Raw genomic sequence first — 9,291 nt, forward strand, 5'->3', positions numbered from 1 at the left:
CTGGAATGCAGTAGACGTATAAAAAGACGGAATATATGAGAGCTTGGGTGAACAAAGGAATATTTGCTGCGGGAAAAGCTGAATAAAATAACTTCAACGCGACACATTAACGAAGCCATAATTCGTATGATGGCTACTTAAGTATGTAAACGAGCTGGATTTTTTCTTGAAACAAAGAAGTTGTTGTTTTCGATTGACACGAGTGCCAAGTTCTGGTATTTAAAACAATTTCTTACTGATGGGAAGCTTGCTTTTGGGAAAATATTTCTTCAATGAATTAATGAATTGGTTCATGTATTTTCCGTTGACAAGTGGATCGCCACAGGTATTGGGTGGGTTTTGTTTTTTGTTTTTTAAAGGTTGTCGACAAATTCAACCTTTTTTAATTAACACATTCAAAATAATTGCGGCTTGTCAACTTTCGGCACCCTGGACTTTACTTAAATAGCCGTGGAATGCCTCCAAATAAATTTCTAAAAATCTATAATTCAGTTTTGGATTTTTAGAAATTTATTTGGAGGCATTACTCGACTATTTAAGTAAAGTCCAGGGTGCCGAAGGTTGGCAAGCCGCAATTAATTTCAATGTGTTAAGAGGTTATGCAAATTTCTTAGTGAATAATTACTCCACCAGGGTTTGGTCGGACCAAGTACAAATTAAAGACCTTGGACAAATATTTGACATTGGAAAAAATCATTGTTGTCTTGCAATACTAATTCCTGCATAGTAAGGTCACGGATCTGAAACACTCGTCTAGTGTTTAATCCATGAACAAATTCTCAGGTGAAAAAGCTTTGTACTTGAAGTTCTCAGTATTTTTTGCTGAGTCAGTTCAGTACTGAACCGACGAAGTGTAACATTGACTGAACACTTGTAATTTTGTAGTTAACATTGAAGTTACAATGCGAGAGACAAAATTTTGCGATTACCACAAGATTGTTGCCTCTCGTAGCATCCAATGTAACCTACTATTAATCAGCTGGATCGATGGATTCCAATCGAAAATGTAAAGTGAATGTTTTGCATACCGGTAGACATTATTACATCTTTGCTCATCGGAGAGCAGACTCTAAATAAATACAAATGTCCTACGTACGAGAGCAAGTTTTAAATACTTTCTTGTAATTACACACAACCGAAATCACAATTTGATTTCATTTGGTCTCATTAACTTTCATTAAGGCATCTAATGAAAGTTTATGACTGCCACAAAGATTTACTCCGGGTGACATTACAGTGAAATATAATTCCTATATGGTTGGAGAGGGATTCTTTTGAAAAACGACCTGCCGAAATCGGACATATTTTGAAGTGGACTTTTTGATATGTACTTAGATAGGTATTGGTCCTAGAGGCCAAAAATATTTTTTTTGAAAATTCTTCGATTTTTGTGTGGCGAGCGAGAAGTGAAACAGGAAATATGCACTTTTCATCTGGAAATTTCTCCGACTACATGACAGCTACATGGGCATGTGGAGTGTCATTGGAAAGGTAATTGAATGAACTTTCGGTCACCCCTGACGAGTTCGTGCAGTTGAAAGTATGGGTAAAAGTTTATTTATTTTGGCGAACTTCTGACGGTTCCTGTGCATTCGAAAAGCCACAAAAACAACAAAAATTGCTACTGGTTTTAGCTTTCTAATGACACCACACAAGCATGGGTACTGATATGATGATTGCAAGCTTGACGTACAAATACAGCACTCATCTATTCACTCGTGATTTTCATACATCTAAGCAATAGAAACCAACATTGCGTACCATTCGTTGCATCGACTATAAATGAGATGAATTTACATCAACGATACGAAAATGCCGAACCTTATCTAGGCAGTCGTTCTGCAATTTCATTCACACCTTCCATTGAATGGCCGAAAATGACAGTAAAGCAGTTCTCGTCTTCAGATAAAAGTAAGGTAATTAAACTTTTACCCATACTTTCAACTGCTCGTAACTCGTCAGGGGTGCATTCTACCCCCCATGATCGACTATTTGCCCCGAAAGTACATTCAATTACCTTTCCAATGACACCCCACACGCTCATGTAGCTGTCATGCAGTCGGAGAAATTTCCAGATGAAAAGTGCATATTTTCTGTTTTCGATGACCTCTCGCTAGCCAAAATCGAATCGAAGAATTTTCAAAAAAACATTTTTGGCCTCTAGAGACCAATACCTATCTAAGTACATATCAAAAAGTCCACTTCAAAATGCGTCCGATTTCGGCAGGTCGTTTTTCAAAAGAATCCCTCCAGACCGTTTTTCACATTTCTTTTCGCTTCGTATAAATTAGTCGGAAACTTTTAACGGAGTTCTTGGAGTGTGATTTAATTAAGTGAGTTGCAAAATGTGAAAATTAAACCTTCAGTTGCGAACAACGGAGAGTCTTACATTGCCCCGAATAGCGACAAAAAAGAACCGAAAAAATAGGAAACATGAAAGAAAAAGTTCAAAATCCTTTCTTCTTATACAGAAAACGTAATTTGAAAATCATTATACGTTTCGACTACAGTTCGTTATTCGATAGCGACGACAAGATTTCATAATGATAAAGCACACCAAATTCGTAAGTAATATTCCAATTTGTGTAAGAAACTGTAGAACTTCTGAACTGTCTAGTCAGTTTTTAGTATGCAGACAGTTGCAACACTAAATAACTAGGATAAGCACCACCCACTTCGATATACACACTCGTCGAACCAGCGAACAACTATCGAATAAATTATGCAAAGTTTATTGAATTATACTTGAAGACTCTCCAATGTGAACAAAATAGTAAACGAAAGTGTAGAGAAATGCAAGTCCTGCGAAGAAATAAATCGATATGTACTCCGTACAAGTGCATTGTACACAAATGTTTTTTAGTTGAAGTAAAGTTTAAGTTGCTACAATAACCGTTATGGTTATGCTCCAAATCGGTTTTAATTTTTGCAGTGCGGTTAAATTTACATTTTGCAATATTTAAAGCAAAGAGATTGCATAAACTAATTGAAAAACAGCTTCTAACCATCCTAAATCATTTAGAATGAGAGCCCACATGCATATCAGTTGCTCATAACAGTGTCATGTGCCTACATACAACGACGTACGCGTAAAATATTCGCCACAGCAACACCAAATGTTTCTGTTATGGCAACCCTTAATTTCATTCATAAAAACAGAGGAGCTGTCAACTTTAGCATCGGTAATACCCTTAGAGTAATTATACCTAGAGAGGAAATTCGCACTACGAAAAGCGGTCCCGACATCAATGTGTATAAGATACATTTACGTAATGATTTACGTCAGGGACTAAAATAAGGATTTCTGTGCAGGTGGGAAACTTTTCGAAGGGGCGCCTAAACACAAAATCTTAGGCGCCAAAGTAAAAAATTTTATCTAAAAATAATATCATGCGTTCAGGACGTTGACGTAAATATATTTTTGATACCTAGGACCCGAAACGTGCGACTTCGTCTTCGCCTTCGGCTCTGTCTGGAAACTTCTCACACGCTAAAAAAGACCTAGGTCCTAGGTACGAAATGTACTATTACGATTTAAAGGGAATTATTTCCCTGACCGTAAGTCTAGGGTCTTTCATCCAAAAAATCATTCAAAATGTCAAAATGTAAAGTCTAGTCAAGTTGCCGATCATACCTGATAATAATCTGCAATTTTCTGGAATTTAATTTTTCGGTCAGATAATTATCGGTTTACTGGACTAAAAGGTGTTTTTGGTAGAATATCAGCCCTAAAAATCACAATAGTGGTGAGTTTTTGGGTATGAGGGTGAGTTTTGTCTATAATTTATATATCTCCATGGATGTAACTGAAAATTCTGAAAAAATTCTCAAGTACCGTCTGTAACATCTGTGATTTTTGCAGAATTTTTGGACCCCTACTTAGAGGTAAAAATATTTTTTCAAATATTCTTCGTTAAATGAGGGTGTGTTCCGCCATTTAAAAAAAAATCTGAGTAAATTACATAATGTAGGCACATTCCATGAAGACAAATCAAGTGACCAAAAACGGTAGTAGCACTTTTGTCTAGCATATGGAAAAAAATCATTGAATTTTTTCATCGTTAAATAGGGGTCCAAAAAATCTGAAAAAATCTCGGATGTACCCTGCATACAGACATTTTTTGAGAATTTCTACCGATTTTTACGTTAACACACCAGAGAGAAATAAATGAGAAACAAAATTCACATTTTTGTTAATAACTCCATTTTGGAGTTTCATACGCCACTCCACTGAAAGTAGTTCTAGGCCAAGACCTTTCGAATGATTTAGTTCCTTTAGTGTCACTTTTTACATGCCAACCCTATTTTCTTTCCATTTTTTTAGTTTTTAGGAAAGTGAAAGCTACAAATGTGAAATACTTTGATTCTGTATCTATATCTCCATCTAAATGATGATAAAAGATTTAAAAAAACTGATATCGGCAATGCCATTGTCATTTTCCAACTACACCCAAAAAAATGAAATTTTGGATGTACATTAAAATCGCCCAATTTCTACGAGTAACCCGTAGAAAGTACGTTTTGGATGTACAATTTACGGATGAGTAAACCATTGGTCTTATCGTGTTTTTGGGGGTTTTATCCGTATGTTGATGTACACTTTATTCGTACATTGTTGTACATTTAATCCGTACTTATCATGTGACAGTTCAACTGTCACAGTTGCAATTGTGAATTCTATATTTCAACCAATTTGACCTCATTCCGCTCCTCAGATATCTTTTTTGCAATTATTTTCTTAGACAACAATAATTTTTATTTGTGGAATTAAAAAAAATTAAATGAAAATGTTAAAAAAAATCTGATGCGGGTTTGATTCGAAATTACGGAGAGGGCAGCCACATCAAGAATTCCTAACTTTGATCTGATGAGGCCGATCAAGGGGATTGATGAATGTAAGGTTGCTCGTAGAATTTGCAGCTAGTTTGTCTACCATTCCCACTTAGGTTAAAATGTGACTACAGGCTTTGAAGCACAACAGACGTAGGAAGTAGAAAAAACTATTTGCTGATGGCGGAAGACTGTCATTTGGCAGGTGATGTTAATGACTGACAAGATGTTATGAATTTTGTCGTGTCAGTTTTTAACATGAACGTAATTTTTTAAAAGATTTTGCCAACTTCGATTTGAAATTATACTTTTTGGATATATAAGTCGGGAAATATTTTAAAACGAAATAAAACTTTTACAAAATCGTCGAATCTGAAACTAAAAAAGCACCACTGTGCCAATCAATTATTTACTTTACTTTTTAACCGTTAATTAGAAGCCGGTCGAAATTCACGTTGGTTATCTCAACGGCCTGTTAGCTCAGCAGGAAAGTCTTAGCCTGACGTGTGAGAGGTACCCGGTTCAAATCCAGCTAAACTTGTTTTTTTTTATTATTTATGCTTGTGATCCTTTTTCCAAACTAAAAAACAGATGATATGATATGATTGTATCATTACCAATCGTTAATTAGCTTTGATCTATTTTTAAATTGACAAATAAACGTCAAAGTCTGTATGACACTTACTGTACGTTTTAAATGTACATGGTGTACGGATGAGTAAACCATTGGTCTTATCGTGTTTTTGGGTGATTAAAACGTAGAACTTTTTTTTGGGTGTAGGTTCAAAATTTGTATTAAAATTACATTCATTTGACTATTTCAAGTTAGATAATTGTAATTTTTCTTGTGGGCAGATCTGGATTCGCAGGTGGGAATTAGAGGGGCGCAGGTGGGAAAATTCCCACCTGCGATGTTCCTTAGTTTAGTCCCTGATTTACGTAGAGCTTCTACCAATACACTCATATTTGAGATTTCTGTCAAAATATTTATTGACGTTGTTCATCTAAACAGTCTTATGCGTTGAAAGTTATTTATTTTTAAATTTCACCAGTGAAACTAACAATAGTATTTTGTATGCTTGCTAAGAGGACCGAAAGTAAAGCTGTCAATTCGCAAGGCGAAAGCTTTCGCTTTCGCCCCTTGAATTGACATTTCTTTACTTTCGGTCCTCTTAGCAAGCATACAAAACTTAATACGTAACTCTTTCGGCCTACTCAATCGATACGTAAATAACTATTGCATAACAAGGGGTGAAAGTAAAAAAATTCAAACGTGTGAAGTTTGCAGCCCGCGCCGCAGGCAAGGGCGGCAATCACACGATTTGAATTTTTTTACTTTTGCCCCGAGTGATGCATACTATTTTTTATGCCAAATACTGCGGAAGATTTGTATTTTCGGTCCGAAACAAAACATAATTTTAATTAAACTGTTGAGTTATCAACAAAATTTGCTGTAGAAACACCAAAATGCCGAAAAGCGCGGGGTCCAGGGGGCGGCAGCCCCCTGGTATAAAAATAAAAACAATTTAACAAATGAAATTACTGTAAACATACATTCACTTGCTCACAAAACATTTGGCTATCGTCAACACAACACTACACTCAATGCGTACTTTCAATCAAGTGAACATGTGTTTTCGAGACATATGAGGACCGAAAGTAAAATGATGACAGTGACATTTACTTTCGGCCCGCAAATACGCAAGCCCACGGGGCGAAAGTAAAATGATGACAGTGACATTTACTTTCGGCCCAAGGCCTGAATTTTTTTACTTTCGGTCACCATTTGAGGACCGAAAATACAAACTTTCGCAGTATTTGGCATAAAAAAACTAAAATTGTGATGGTCCATTCCTGTTCTATTAAAGGGTCGATGTCAAAAAGTACTGCGAAGCAGAAAACACAGTTTTTTTTAGTAATTGATGTGCACATAATCTCATTCTTGCATGTTGTCTCCCCAGATTTTTTTGACATAGTTTTCTGTCTGATCAAACCGATTGCAAGAAATGGAAAGAAATAATTCTTCAATTTAACAATCAGCAATGTTATGTGTACAAACGCACCAGAGTATGCGAAAACCACTTCATCGAAAGTGTTGTAGCTCCTTAGAATTGTAACGCATATTGGAGCTACGCTGTGTGTTTAATTTAAGAAGTTTTTTTTTTTGGAAATAAATGAAAATTTAGAAAAATTGAAAAATTGACATCAATAGAAATAATCACAGATCCACGTGTTGGATGTGGTTGCGTTTTGTCTCAATGTTTTGTCTTTACTAGCAATAGGTCGGATCTTCAGAATAAATAAATTAATTCAACTATCCGTCAATTGTTTATTAAAACAACTTTATTCGAGGGACAGTGCAAAAATGACTTTCCTTAAAAAATAATGAAAAAATTCCGACAGAATCTGTTTACTTGTCTTGTATACCAAATTTCCAAGCGAATTTGAGATATTGGGGGATCGTAATTTAAATTAAACGCCATTGTTCTTAATCACAGAAAATGACAGTTCAGCTATATCACTTATTTTTGTATCACAATTTTCACAAGAAAAAAGTAAAAAAAATGATTGGTAACTTAATTCAAATTTTATGCGCCGAAATTTGCCCTCTTAATTAAGAGGGCAAACACATACTACCAAACATTTCGTATTTGATGTTGGGACCACATATTTTACGTAATTTTGTTCGAAATTTCCTCTCTAGTTATAATTACTCTAAGGTAATACCAATGTTCTGAAAGAACCAGGTGAAGACAACTCTGAGTTAATCACACAAATTGAGTTCAGCGGCTACGAAGTTTATATGAAAAAGGCAGCGTAACAAAAACAAAATTCCGAATTTTCCTAAAAAAAACATTTTCTTCAAGTTGATTTCACACATAATCTGTACTGAGTGCGTTTATCGATTTCGGTGTCACCCGCCCTCGTGGGTGTCTTAACCTGTTCTGTCAGAACCTTGGGTAATACGGTGTTTAAGTAAAGCGAGATGGAAAATCAACTCGGGGTCTGCTGTCATCGATAATACAAAAGAATCTGACAGCAGACCCCGAGATGGAACACTCTATGAGCAATTACACCACAATGTATGAGAGATTTCCAATGTTGTATTGCGACCACTACATCGATAGAATTTTCATCAAATTCATTGGAAATTTACTGGAAAATTTCGTTGGCTCATTGAGCCAATGGCTCAATTTAAAAAATGCAATTTTGCTGATTGGAAATTGACAGCTCATCTGATTTTATGAATGAAATTAAGTGTTGCCACGACAGAAACATTTGGCATTTGGTGTTGTTTTGGCGAATATTTTCGCGTACGTTTTTAGTAGCTACAGTTAGCTCTGTCTGTAAGACTCTAGGGCAGTATGACAAAATTTTAGAACTAAAGATTCTGTAAAATTTTAATCAGTACCAGATTAGTCTTAATTGCCAAGGCTGCTATACTTCAAAGAAATGACATGAGTTCAACCTTAGAGACTCCTTGCTCTCAGAGTCGTAGAACAAAATAGTAGTCAATAGTAGTCAAACCGATGCCTTATGAGGGATATGTGTGTGGGCTCTTGATCTATTTGTTTCATCTTTAACTTTTAATTATCATTTAACCTTTCACTAGCATACTCCAAGAATATCTCGCCAATCAATGCATCCAATTCTACGTCAAATCTGTCACATCTTTTGATCGAAGCATTTTCAATGTTTATCTGTGTCGTCACTGTAGTTAATTTGATTAAATAGTTGCCTGAACAGGGTTATCGGACTAAATAATTTATTAAAGGAGATGTAATAAAAGTGAAAAGAAAAACTTCTTCCTAAAAACCGAATTTATCAAATAAAAATGAGAGTAACATGAACTTCGGAGACGGGACTGAAACACATCCTATGGGAAAACTATAATGTTATTGGAATGGATACGAACATTTATACATCTATACAATTGATGCAGAAAGAAAACCCTCAACGTCCTATACATGAAACCGTTCGTTTTTCTGTGCAAACAAAGAAACCGAACATTTTCAGTCGAAGAGATGAATAACTTTGCTTATGGATCTGTTGTGAGAGTCAAACATTCTCCGAGCCAGAATTCCATAAACTGAGAAGTTTTCCGTCGATTTTACTCTCTGTTATGAATACAAATATTCTCCACATTGCGTTTCGCTATTGAAAACACCACAAACTTCTAAACAGCTGGTGAACACAAAGTTTCTCGATTAAAAATATTTTTCAGCAAAAACAAAACTATGAGAAGTATCGAATCCAAATCAATTAGTTCGGAAAGTCGGTCGTTTGTTTGCTGTTTTTATTATTTTTATTTCTGCTATCAGCCAGTCATACCTTTCGATTATCATGTCAACAAATTAATTTTTTTCTTTTATCAATCTGGAAATAGCTTATTGCGTATTGGTTGAGAGCAAGCGCAATATTAAATACAAACCGAATTCCGTTGAAGTCAACACTTTTATA

At 35.4% G+C, this 9,291-nt stretch overlaps 1 protein-coding gene across 1 annotated transcript in view; it reads right to left on the reverse strand.

Annotated features, from left to right (window-relative positions):
- The window catches only part of LOC119071594 (protein yippee-like CG15309), a 69,175-nt gene that overhangs the window by 56,992 nt on the left and 2,892 nt on the right, over window positions 1-9,291 (reverse strand). The gene's annotated exons all lie outside the window — the stretch shown is intronic.

The sequence above is a fragment of the Bradysia coprophila genome (assembly GCF_014529535.1).
Source record: "Bradysia coprophila strain Holo2 chromosome IV unlocalized genomic scaffold, BU_Bcop_v1 contig_5, whole genome shotgun sequence".
Lineage (NCBI taxonomy): Eukaryota > Metazoa > Arthropoda > Insecta > Diptera > Sciaridae > Bradysia > Bradysia coprophila.